General features: G+C 33.9%; 2 protein-coding genes and 5 non-coding genes across 8 annotated transcripts in view; 2 read left to right on the top strand and 5 right to left on the bottom strand.

Moving 5' to 3' along the window:
* LOC134838963 (mannose-1-phosphate guanyltransferase beta-B-like) overlaps positions 1-13,046 on the top strand; it is a 350,992-nt gene that overhangs the window by 143,683 nt on the left and 194,263 nt on the right. The window lies entirely within an intron of this gene.
* Positions 1-13,046, top strand: part of LOC134840067 (ribosomal RNA large subunit methyltransferase E-like) — a 57,341-nt gene that overhangs the window by 18,933 nt on the left and 25,362 nt on the right. The gene's annotated exons all lie outside the window — the stretch shown is intronic.
* Positions 1,182-1,253, bottom strand: Trnaq-cug (transfer RNA glutamine (anticodon CUG)). Its single transcript has one exon. It is a non-coding gene; the product is annotated as a tRNA-Gln (tRNA).
* Trnaq-cug (transfer RNA glutamine (anticodon CUG)) lies at positions 3,557-3,628 on the bottom strand. The gene has a single exon. It is a non-coding gene; the product is annotated as a tRNA-Gln (tRNA).
* On the bottom strand, positions 5,070-5,141 carry Trnaq-cug (transfer RNA glutamine (anticodon CUG)). The gene has a single exon. It is a non-coding gene; the product is annotated as a tRNA-Gln (tRNA).
* Trnaq-cug (transfer RNA glutamine (anticodon CUG)) lies at positions 8,874-8,945 on the bottom strand. The gene has a single exon. It is a non-coding gene; the product is annotated as a tRNA-Gln (tRNA).
* On the bottom strand, positions 10,060-10,131 carry Trnaq-cug (transfer RNA glutamine (anticodon CUG)). Its single transcript has one exon. It is a non-coding gene; the product is annotated as a tRNA-Gln (tRNA).

Raw genomic sequence — 13,046 nt, 5'->3', positions numbered from 1 at the left:
CATTGATTATCGTAAGAAAATTTTTAAGAATTAGATGTTTAAGATTGCTTGGAAAGCTTCGCTACCATTTTTGCGCATTCATTAATGCCATTAAAAAATTGTGATGAAAAGTTTCAAAAGCTTTCTATCCATGAAGTGATGATGAGTTTTAAACCAATTTGAAAGTTTAGTTTGACAGTCCTGCTAGTTTTTAATGAATTTTCAAATGAGTTTTGGCAAGCATTTCGACAGACTTTTTTTGGCAAGCGTTTCGGCATATTTTTCCAAAAATTGCTTGCTCAAAATTACTTCTTTTTTCGCTAACAGTTTCCGCAATGAAAACAAACTGAAAAATTTCGAAGTTTTAACGCTAAAATAGCTTTCTTGAAAAATAATTTTATGTAAATGTAATTAACTTAGCAAATTAATGCGGAATTCACAAACAACCATCTTATAACATAAAAGTTGTGGACACATATATTGTGTCTCGGAGTCCGCGAAGAGCGTAAAGTTCAAAGAATTAAATGAGCATTTAGAGCCGCTGTATGATATAGACATGTGTCTGTGGAATCCAGAACAGCAAAAATACTCAAGAAAAAAAGATTGTTGTGGATTAAAAAAGGTACAGTTTGGCTGTGTACTGCATAATTTTTTCAAAGTTTTTCGGGTAATTAAATTGCTTCATTGAACCTTCCAATTTTGACGATTTGATTTTAGCTTTCAATAAGAGCTTGACTTGCTTCAGTTTTGTCGCTTCAATTGCTTGCTTGATATAACCAGCTTTGTGCAAACCGATTCTTGTTATTAAAGAAAAAAGTTTGTTGTGGATTAAAAAAGGTACAGTTTGGCTGTGTACTGCATAATTTTTTCAAAGTTTGTCGCGTAATTAAATTGCTTCATTGAACCTTCCAATTTTGACGATTTGATTTTAGCTTTCAACAAGAGCTTGACTTGTTTCAGTTTTGTCGCTTCAATTGCTTGCTTGATATAACCAGCTTTGTGCAAACCGATTCTTGTTATTAAAAAAATTTGAAGAAGTCTTAGCTGCAATGACCTCGACGGCGACTTTTAACCATTCAACATCTACCGGACTAGTTTGTACAATCGCGTAGTTCAGATTCGGATGTCATTCGGATATGTGATTTTAGATTCATGGTTGTTGTTAATCCGACAGCTAACTACAATATTGAAACAGCGCAACGAGGTCCCACCGAGACTTGAACTCGGATCTTTGGATTCAGAGTCCAAGGTGCTAACCATTACACCATGGGACCGCTTAAATGAAAGTTTTTTTTGCGTGATTTGAAGTAACAAAACCTCTCTCAGACCTCTGAATGCATCCGAATTCTCTAATTACATCAAAAATTTTATCCAGAACGTTTTGCAACGTGAAACTGCTTGTAGTGGTAAACTGCTGATAAACAGGTTTCGTTATCTACAAAATAAAATTCAGATTATTAAGCTTTTTGTTGAACTAATAAAAATGGGTTAATTGACTCCTGTAGTCTGTAAGTTTAATAACCCTAACTTATTTGTATAGTTTATTTGGTTTGGGTTATTCTGTTTTAGAAGCTTTGTTATGTCTTATTGTGCTAGGCTTTTGTTTTTTCTTGGTGCACGTATTTCATTTTGTGAAAAATATTTAATCTTGAAATTGCTTTGAATTTTGGCTCAATGGGCGTTTACTCACTTATTGTCGGATGAATGTCCGCTCGGTTAATACAAAAAGCTTATTTAGTTTAGAAGGTTCTGGTTTTTTACTGTTTTTCTGGATTCCTTTCGATGTCGTGATTTACGTCTTCCTTTCCAGTCTGTAGTTGCACCTCTGTATAAAACAGCAAAACTGTAGGTCCCACCGAGACTTTAACTCGGATCTTTGGATTCAAAGTCCAAGGTGCTGACCCTTACACCATGTGACCTCCGTTGAAGATGGAAGGTTGAGTTTCTTATAGATCTCTTTTCAAAACCTATCATTGATAAATGGTGAATAAAGTTGCGTGTATGCTAATCCGATCCAGTATCTGAGAGCTTTGAGTCTGAAGTTGCCAACTAACCCAATGAAGGCTATCCCAATGAACTGTTTCAAGATTTTACAAACACTCGAAATAATTCAAGGCCTCGTTTGAACTTAATGGCTCAATTTTTCTGTAGTTTTTTGTGGCTCAAACTTTTTGTACGAAACAAATCAAGCTGTAAAGTTAACTTCGTATTTCCAGTTTTTAATGAGCACAACTAAATTAACAACTTTCATCGCATGAACAGCTTGCTAGAAAGCACTCCAATTTTTTGCAAAATAGTTTCTGCTATCAAAACAAAAAGAAAAATCCCGACATTTTAACGCTGAAGTAGCTTGCTTGAGAAGTAAATATATGTAAATGTAGTTCACATAGCAAATTGTTGCGTAATCCATAACAACTGTCAACTGTCTTATAACGCAATTTTGAAGATTTGTCGCTCTGCTTTCAAATGACCTTGACTTGTTTCAGTTTTTTTCGCTTCAATTTCTTGCTTGATATAACCAGCTTTTTGCAAAGAGATTCTTTTTCAGAAAAGTTTGAAACTTTTCATTTATTTGCTCAATTAGCTGGTTTCTTGAAATGAGTTATCAAAATAACTTTTTTCGCAAGTAAGTTCGCTTGAATTCCTTGGTTGAACTAGCTTTTACGGTTTTCGCGAACTGTTTCAAGCTATCAATTGAATTTTTTTATTGTTTTTTTTTCTATAGAAATGTTCATGCGATGGTTTGGGATGGTTTGATCTGTTTGCAAATTAAGAAATTAATCATGAGTTTTCTTCTTTCACAAGAAAAATTGTGGGTCAAATCTCAAAAAAAAGCATATGTACTTTTAAATTTATGCAAAATAATCAACTTACAAGTTACTTTAAAGGTTAATTCTACGTAATTTTTTCTTGTCAAATTAAGTTTAAAAAAATCGAAATTTTAGCCTCGGAAAAGAAGAGGTGTATGCGCTTTGATTCTGGCGCATTGATTCTCGTAAGAAAATATTTAAGAATGAGATGTTTAAGATTGCTTGGAAAGCCTGGCTACCATTTTTGCGCATTCAATAATGCCATTAAAAATTGATGAAAAGTTTCACAAGCTTTTGACCCATGAAGTGATGATGAGTTTTAAACCCATTTGAAAGTTTAGTTTGACAGTCATGCTAGTTTTTAATGAAATTTCAAATTTGCTTTGGCAAGCATGTCGACAGACTTTTTTTGGCAAGCGTTTCGGCTATTTTTCCGAAGCTTTTTCGCGTAATTAAATTGCTTCATTGAACCTTCCAACTTTGACGATTTGATTTTAGCTTTCAACCAGAGCTTGACTTGTTTCAGTTTTGTCGCTTCAATTGCTTGCTTGAATAACCAGCTTTGTGCAAACCGATTCTTGTTATTAAAAAAAGTTGAAGAAGTCTTAGCTTCAATGACCTCGACGGCGACTTTTAACCATTCAACATCTACCGGACTAGTTTGTATAATCTCGTAGTTCAGATTCGGATGTCACTCGGATATGTGATTTTAGATTCATGATTGTTGTTAATCCGACAGCTAACTACAATTTTAAAACATCGCAACGAGGTCCCACCGAGACTTGAACTCGGATGTTTGGATTCAGAGTCCAAGGTGCTAACCATTACACCATGAGACCGCTTAAATGTATGATTTTTTTTGTGTGATTTTAAGTAACAAAACCTCTCTCAGACCTCTGAATGCATCCGAATTCTCTAATTACATCAAAAATTTTACCCAGAACGTTTTGCAACGTGAAACTGCTTTTAATGTTTAACTGCTGATAAACGGGTTTCGTTGTCTACAAATCAAAATTCAGATTATTTAGCTTTTTGTTGAACTATTAAAAATGGGTTAATTGACTCCTGTAGTTTGTAAATTTAATAACCCTAACTTCGTTGTATAGTTATTTGGTTTGGGTTATTCTGTTTTAGAGGTTTTGTTCTGTCTTATTGTGTTAGGCTTTTGTTTTTTCTTGGTGCACGTATTTCATTTTGTGAAAAATATTTAATCTTGAAACTGCTTTGAATTTCGGCTCAATGGGCGTTTACTCACTTATTGTCGGCTGAATGTCCGCTCGGTTAATACAAAAAGCTTATTTAGTTTAGAAGGTTCTGGTTTTTTACTGTTTTTCTGGATTGCTTTCGGCGTCGTGGTTTACGTCTTCCTTTCCAGTCTGTAGTTGCACTCTGTATAAAACATTAAAACTGTAGGTCCCACCGAGACTTGAACTCGGATCTTTGTTTTCAAAGTCCAAGGTGCTGAACTTTACACCATGTGACCTCCGTTGAAGATGAAAGGTTGAGTTTCTTATCTCTTTTCAAAACCTATCATAGATCAATGGTGAATAAAGTTGCGTGTATGCTAATCCGATCCAGTATCTGAGAGCTTTGAGTCTGAAGTTGCCAACTAACCCAATGAAGGCTATCCCAATGAACTGTTTCAAGATTATACAAACACTCGAAATAATTCAAGGCCTCATTTGAACTTACTGGCTCAATTTTTCTGTAGTTTTTTATGGCTCAAACGTTTTGTACGAAATAAATCAAGCTGTAAAGTTAACTTCATATTTCCAGTTTTTAATGAGCACAACTAAATTAACAATTTTTCATCGCTTGAACAGCTCGCTAGAAAGCACTCCAATTTTTTGCAAAGTAGTTTCTGCTATCAAAAAAATAGAAAAATCTCGACATTTTAACGCTGAAGTAGCTTGCTTGAGAAGTAAATTTATGTAAATGTAATTCACATAGCAAATTGTTGCGTAATCCATAACAACTATCTTATAACGCAATTGTGACGATTTGTCGCTCTGCTTTCAAATGACCTTGACTTGTTTCAGTTTTGTCGCTTCAATTGCTTTCTTGAATAACCAGCTTTGTGCAAACCGATTCTTGTTATTAAAAAAAGTTGAAGAAGTCTTAGCTTCAATGACCTCGACGGCGACTTTTAACCATTCAACATCTACCGGACTAGTTTGTAAAATCTCGTAGTTCAGATTCGGATGTCACTCGGATATGTGATTTTAGATTCATGATTGTTGTTAATCCGACAGCTAACTGCAATTTTAAAACATCGCAACGAGGTCCCACCGAGACTTGAACTCGGATCTTTGGATTCAGAGTCCAAGGTGCTAACCATTACACCATGGGACCGCTTAAACGTATGATTTTTTTTGTGTGATTTTAAGTAACAAAACCTCTCTCAGACCTCTGAATGCATCCGAATTCTCTAATTACATCAAAAATTTTACCCAGAACGTTTTGCAACGTGAAACTGCTTTTAGTGTTTAACTGCTGATAAACGGGTTTCGTTGTCTACAAATCAAAATTCAGATTATTTAGCTTTTTGTTGAACTATTAAAAATGGGTTAATTGACTCCTGTAGTTTGTAAATTTAATAACCCTAACTTCTTTGTATAGTTATTTGGTTTGGGTTATTCTGTTTTAGAAGCTTTGTTCTGTCTTATTGTGCTAGGCTTTTGTTTTTTCTTGGTGCACGTATTTCATTTTGTGAAAAATATTTAATCTTGAAACTGCTTTGAATTTCGGCTCAATGGGCGTTTACTCACTTATTGTCGGCTGAATGTCCGCTCGGTTAATACAAAAAGCTTATTTAGTTTAGAAGGTTCTGGTTTTTTACTGTTTTTCTGGATTGCTTTCGGCGTCGTGGTTTACGTCTTCCTTTCCAGTCTGTAGTTGCACGCTGTATAAAACATTAAAACTGTAGGTCCCACCGAGACTTGAACTCGGATCTTTGTTTTCAAAGTCCAAGGTGCTGAACTTTACACCATGTGACCTCCGTTGAAGATGAAAGGTTGAGTTTCTTATCTCTTTTCAAAACCTATCATAGATCAATGGTGAATAAAGTTGCGTGTATGCTAATCCGATCCAGTATCTGAGAGCTTTGAGTCTGAAGTTGCCAACTAACCCAATGAAGGCTATCCCAATGAACTGTTTCAAGATTATACAAACACTCGAAATAATTCAAGGCCTCGTTTGAACTTACTGGCTCAATTTTTCTGTAGTTTTTTTATGGCTCAAACTTTTTGTACGAAATAAATCAAGCTGTAAAGTTAACTTCATATTTCCAGTTTTTAATGAGCACAACTAAATTAACAATTTTTCATCGCTTGAACAGCTCGCTAGAAAGCACTCCAATTTTTTGCAAAGTAGTTTCTGCTATCAAAAAAATAGAAAAATCTTGACATTTTAACGCTGAAGTAGCTTGCTTGAGAAGTAAATTTATGTAAATGTAACTCACATAGCAAATTGTTGCGTAATCCATAACAACTATCTTATAACGCAATTGTGACGATTTGTCGCTCTGCTTTCAAATGACCTTGACTTGTTTCAGTTTTTTTCGCTTCAATTTCTTGCTTGAGATAACCAGCTTTTTGCAAAGAGATTCTTGTTCAGAAATGTTTGAAACTTTTCATTTATTTGCACAATTAACTGGTTTCTTGAAATGAGTTATCAAAATAACTTTTTTCGCAAGTAAGGTCACTTGAATTCATTGGTTGAACTAGCTTTTACGGTTTTCGCGAACTGTTTCAAGCTATCAATTGAATTTTATTATTGTTTTTTTTATAGAAATGTTTCTGCGATGGTTTAGGATGGTTTGATCTGTTCGCAAATTAAGCACTTAACCTTGAGATTTCTTCACTCACAAGAAAAATTGCGGGTCAAATCTCAGAAAAAGCGTATGTACTTTTAAATTTATGCAAAATAATCAACTTACAAGTTACTTTAAAGGTTACTTCTACGTAATTTTTTCTTGTCAAATTAAGTTTAAAAAATCGAAATTTTAGCCGCGGGAAAGAAGAGGTGTTTGCGCTTTGATTCTGGCGCATTGATTATCGTAAGAAAATAAATTTTTAAGAATAAGATGTTTAAGATTGCTTTGAAAGCTTGGCTACCTTTTTTGCGCATTCAATAATGCCATTAAAAAATTGTGATGAAAAGTTTCACAAGCTTTTGACCCATGAAGTGATGATGAGTTATAAACCCATTTGAAAGTTTAGTTTGACAGTCCTGCTAGTTTTTAATGAAATTTCAAATGAGCTTTGGCAAGCATTTCGACAGACCTTTTTTGGCAAGCGTTTCGGCTATTTTTTCAAAGTTTTCTCGCGTAATTAAATTGCTTCATTGAACCTTCCAATTTTGACGATTTGATTTTAGCTTTCAACAAAAGCTTGACTTGTTTCAGTTTTGTCGCTTCAATTTCTTGCTTGATGTAACCAGCTTTTTGAAAAGAGATTCTTGTTCAGAAAAGTTTGAAACTTTTCATTTATTTGCACAATTAACTGGTTTCTTGAAATGAGTTATCAAAATAACTTTTTTCGCAAGTAAGGTCACTTGAATTCATTGGTTGAACTAGCTTTTACGGTTTTCGCGAACTGTTTCAAGCTATCAATTGAATTTTATTATTGTTTTTTCTTTTCTATAGAAAAGTTCATGCGATGGTTTGGAATGGTTTGCTCTGTTCGCAAATTAAGAAATTTATTATGAGCTTTCTTCTCTCACAAGAAAAATTGTGGGTCAAATCTCAAAAAAAGCGTATGTACTTTTAAACTTATGCAAAATAAACAATTTACAAGTTACTTTGAAGGTTACTTCTACGTAATTTTTTCTTGTCAAATTAATTTAAAAAAAATCGAAATTTTAGCCTCGGGAAAGAAGAGGTGTTTGCGCTTTGATTCTGGCGCATTGATTCTCCTAAGAAAATTTTTAAGAAATTATGTTTAAGATTGCTTGGAAAGCTTCGCTACCATTTTTGCGCATTCATTAATGCCATTAAAAAATTGTGATGAAAAGTTTCAAAAGCTTTCTATCCATGAAGTGATGATGAGTTTTAAACCAATTTGAAAGTTTAGTTTGACAGTCCTGCTAGTTTTTAATGAAATTTCAAATGAGTTTTGGCAAGCATTTCGACAGACTTTTTTTGGCAAGCGTTTCGGCATATTTTTCCAAAAATTGCTTGCTCAAAATTACTTCTTTTTTTCGCTAACAGTTTCCGCAATGAAAACAAACTGAAAAATTTCGAAGTTTTAACGCTAAAATAGCTTTCTTGAAAAGTAATTTTATGTAAATGTAATTAACTTAGCGAATTAATGCGGAATCCACAAACAACCATCTTATAACATAAAAGTTGTGGACACATATATTGTGTCTCGGAGTCCGCGAAGAGCGTAAAGTTCAAAGAATTAAATGAGCATTTAGAGCCGCTGTATGATATAGACATGTGTCTGTGGAATCCAGAACAGCAAAAATACTAAAGAAAAAAAGATTGTTGTGGATTAAAAAAGGTACAGTTTGGCTGTGTACTGCATAATTTTTTCAAAGTTTTTCGGGTAATTAAATAGCTTCATTGAACCTTCCAATTTTGACGATTTGATTTTAGCTTTCAACAAGAGCTTGACTTGTTTCAGTTTTGTCGCTTCAATTGCTTGCTTGATATAACCAGCTTTGTGCAAACCGATTCTTGTTATTAAAGAAAAAAGATTGTTGTGGATTAAAAAAGGTACAGTTTGGCTGTGTACTGCATAATTTTTTCAAAGTTTGTCGCGTAATTAAATTGCTTCATTGAACCTTCCAATTTTGACGATTTGATTTTAGCTTTCAACAAGAGCTTGACTTGTTTCAGTTTTGTCGCTTCAATTGCTTGCTTGATATAACCAGCTTTGTGCAAACCGATTCTTGTTATTAAAAAAATTTGAAGAAGTCTTAGCTGCAATGACCTCGACGGCGACTTTTAACCATTCAACATCTACCGGACTAGTTTGTACAATCGCGTAGTTCAGATTCGGATGTCATTCGGATATGTGATTTTAGATTCATGGTTGTTGTTAATCCGACAGCTAACTACAATATTGAAACAGCGCAACGAGGTTCCACCGAGACTTGAACTCGGATCTTTGGATTCAGAGTCCAAGGTGCTAACCATTACACCATGGGACCGCTTAAATGAAAGTTTTTTTTTGCGTGATTTGAAGTAACAAAACCTCTCTCAGACCTCTGAATGCATCTGAATTCTCTAAATACATCAAAAAAATCTACCCAGATATTCGAAAACGACTACCAGTTTGCTCCTTATTGTGTCATCGATTTTTCAACGTGAAACTGCTTGTAGTGGTTAACTGCTGATAAACAGGTTTCGTTATCTACAACATAAAATTCAGATTATTAAGCTTTTTGTTGAACTAATAAAAATGGGTTAATTGACTCCTGTAGTTTGTAAGTTTAATAACCCTAACTTATTTGTATAGTTTATTTGGTTTGGGTTATTCTGTTTTAGAAGCTTTGTTCTGTCTTATTGTGCTAGGCTTTTGTTTTTTCTTGGTGCACGTATTTCATTTTGTGAAAAATATTTAATCTTGAAATTGCTTTGAATTTTGGCTCAATGGGCGTTTACTCACTTATTGTCGGCTGAATGTCCGCTCGGTTAATACAAAAAGCTTATTTAGTTTAGAAGGTTCTGGTTTTTTATTGTTTTTCTGGATTCCTTTCGATGTCGTGATTTACGTCTTCCTTTCCAGTCTGTAGTTGCACCTTTGTATAAAACAGCAAAACTGTAGGTCCCATCGAGACTTGAACTCGGATCTTTGGATTCAAAGTCCAAGGTGCTGACCCTTACACCATGTGACCTCCGTTGAAGATGAAAGGTTGAGTTTCTTATAGATCTCTTTTCAAAACCTATCATTGATAAATGGTGAATAAAGTTGCGTGTATACTAATCCGATCCAGTATCTGAGAGCTTTGAGTCTGAAGTTGCCAACTAACCCAATGAAGGCTATCCCAATGAACTGTTTCAAGATTTTACAAACACTCGAAATAATTCAAGGCCTTGCTTGCTTGATATAACCAGCTTTGTGCAATCCGATTCTTGTTATTAAAAAAAGTTGAAGAAGTTTTAGCTGCAATGACCTCGACGGCGACTTTTAACCATTCAACATCTACCGGACTAGTTTGTAAAATCTCGTAGTTCAGATTCGGATGTCACTCGGATATGTGATTTTAGATTCATGATTGTTGTTAATCCGACAGCTAAGTACAGTTTTAAAACATCGCAACGAGGTCCCAACGAGACTTGAACTCGGATCTTTGGATTCAGAGTCCAAGGTGCTAACCATTACACCATGGGACCGCTTAAATGTATGATTTTTTTTGTGTGATTTTAAGTAACAAAACCTCTCTCAGACCTCTGAATGCATCCGAATTCTCTAATTACATCAAAAATTTTACCCACAACGTTTTGCAACGTGAAACTGCTTTTAGTGTTTAACTGCTGTTAAACGGGTTTCGTTGTCTACAAATCAAAATTCAGATTATTTAGCTTTCTGTTGAACTAATAAAAATGGGTTAATTGACTCCTGTAGTTTGTAAGTTTAATAACCCTAACTTCTTTGTATAGTTTATTTGGTTTGGGTTATTCTGTTTTAGAGGCTTTGTTCTGTCTTATTGTGTTAGGCTTTTGTTTTTTCTTAGTGCACGTATTTCATTTTGTGAAAAATATTTAATCTTGAAATTGCTTTGAATTTCGGCTCAATGGGCGTTTACTCACTTATTGTCTGCTGAATGTCCGCTCGGTTAATACAAAAAGCTTATTTAGTTTAGAAGGTTCTGGTTTTTTACTGTTTTTCTGGAATCCTTTCGGTGTGGTGATTTACGTCTTCCTTTCCAGTCTGTTGTTGCACCTCTGTATAAAACAGCAAAACTAGGTCCCACCGAGACGTGAACTCGGATCTTTGGATTCAAAGTCCAAGGTGCGGACCTTTACACCATGTGACCTTTGTTGAAGATGATAGGTTGAGTTTCTTATAGATCTCTTTTCAAAACCTATCATAGATAAATGGTGAATAAAGTTGCGTGTATGCTAATCCGATCCAGTATCTGAGAGCTTTGAGTCTGAAGTTGCCACCTATAACAATGAAGGCTATCGCAATGAAATGTTTCAAGACTATACAAATACTCGAAATAATTCGATGCCTCGTTTGAATTTACTGGCTTAATTATCTTGTAGTTTTTTGTGGCGCAAATTTTTTGTACGAAATGAATCAAGCTGTAAAATTAACTTCATATTTCCAGTTTTTAATGAGCACAACTAAATTAACAACTTTTCATCGCTTGAACAGCTTGCTAGAAAGCACTCCAATTTTTTGCAAAGTAGTTTCTGGTATCAAAACAAAAAAAAAATCTCGACACTTTAACGCTGAAGTAGCTTGCTTGAGAAGTAATTTTATGTAAATGTAGTTCACATAGCAAATTGTTCCGTAATCCATAACAACTGTCTGATAACGCAATTTTGACGATTTGTCGCTCTGTTTTCAAATGACCTTGACTTGTTTCAGTTTTTTTTGCTTCAATTTCTTGCTTGATATTAACAGCTTTTTACAAAGAGATTCTTGTTCAGAAAAAATTGAAATTTTTCATTTATTTGCTCAATTAGCTGGTTTCTTGAAATGAGTTATCAAAATACTTTTTTTCGCAAGTAAGGTCACTTGAATTCATTGGTTGAACTAGCTTTTACAGTTTTCGCGAACTGTTTCAAGCTATCAATTGAATTTTATTATTGTTTTTTTTTCTATAGAAATGTTCATGCGATGGTTTGGGATGGTTTGATCTGTTCGCAAATTAAGAAATTAATCATGAGCTTTCTTCTCTCACAAGAAAATTTGTGGGTCAAATCTCAACAAAAACGTATGTACTTTTAAATTTATGCAAAATAATCAACTTACAAGTTACTTTAAAGGTTACTTCTACGTAATTTTTTCTTGTCAAATTAAGTTTAAAAAAATCGAATTTTTAGCCTCGGGAAAGAAGAGGTGTTTGCGCTTTGATTCTGGCGCATTGATTCTCGTAAATAAAAATTTAAGAAATAGATGTTTAAGATTGCTTGGAAAGCTTGGCTACCATTTTTGCGCATTCAATAATGCCATTAAAAAATTGTGATGAAAAGTTTCACAAGCTTTTGACCCATGAAATGATGATGAGTTTTAAAGCCATTTGGAAGTTTAGTTTGACAGTCCTGCTAGTTTTTAATGAAATTTCAAATGTGCTTTGGCAAGCTTTTCGACAGACTTTTTTGGCAAGCGTTTCGGCTATTTTTTCTAAGTTTTTACGCGTAATTAAATTGCTTCATTGAACCTTCACAAGAAAAATTATGTATCAAATCTCAAAAAAAGCGTATGTACTTTTAAATTTATGCAAAATAATCAACTTACAAGTTACTTTAAAGGTTACTTCTACGTAATTTTTTCTTGTCAAATTAAGTTTAAAAAAATCGAATTTTTAGCCTCGGGAAAGAAGAGGTGTTTGCGCTTTGATTCTGGCGCATTGATTCTCATAAAATTTTTTTTAAGAAATAGATGTTTAAGATTGCTTGGAAAGCTTCGCTACCATTTTTGCGCATTCAATAATGCCATTAAAAAATTGTGATTAAAAGTTTCACAAGCTTTTGACCCATGAAATGATAATGAGTTTTAAACCCATTTGGAAGTTTAGTTTGACAGTCCTGCTAGTTTTTAATGAAATTTCAAATGTGCTTTGGCAAGCATTTCGACAGATTTTTTTTGGCAAGCGTTTCGGCTATTTTTTCTAAGTTTTTACGCATAATTAAATTGCTTCATTGAACCTTCACAAGAAAAATTATGTATCAAATCTCAAAAAAAGCGTATGTACTTTTAAATTTATGCAAAATAATCAACTTACAAGTTACTTTAAAGGTTACTTCTACGTAATTTTTTCTTGTCCAATTAAGTTTAAAAAAATCGAAGTTTTAGCCTCGGGAAAGAAGAGGTGTTTGCGCTTTGATTCTGGCGCATTGATTCTCGTAAGAAATTTTTTAAGAAATAGATGTTTAAGATTGCTTGGAAAGCTTGGCTACCATTTTTGTGCATTCAATAATGCCATTAAAAAATTGTGATGAAAAGTTTCACAAGCTTTTGACCCATGAAGTGATGATGAGTTTTAAACCCATTTGGAAGTTTAGTTTGACGGTCCTGCTAGTTTTTAATGAAATTTCAAATGTGCTTTGGCAAGCAATTCGACAGAATTTTTTTG

Source organism: Symsagittifera roscoffensis, chromosome 2 (genome assembly GCF_963678635.1).
Source record: "Symsagittifera roscoffensis chromosome 2, txSymRosc1.1, whole genome shotgun sequence".
In the NCBI taxonomy this organism is placed as follows: domain Eukaryota; kingdom Metazoa; phylum Xenacoelomorpha; order Acoela; family Convolutidae; genus Symsagittifera; species Symsagittifera roscoffensis.
The sequence above is the reverse complement of the archived record's forward strand: the minus strand, read 5'-3'. Positions and strand labels throughout refer to the sequence as shown.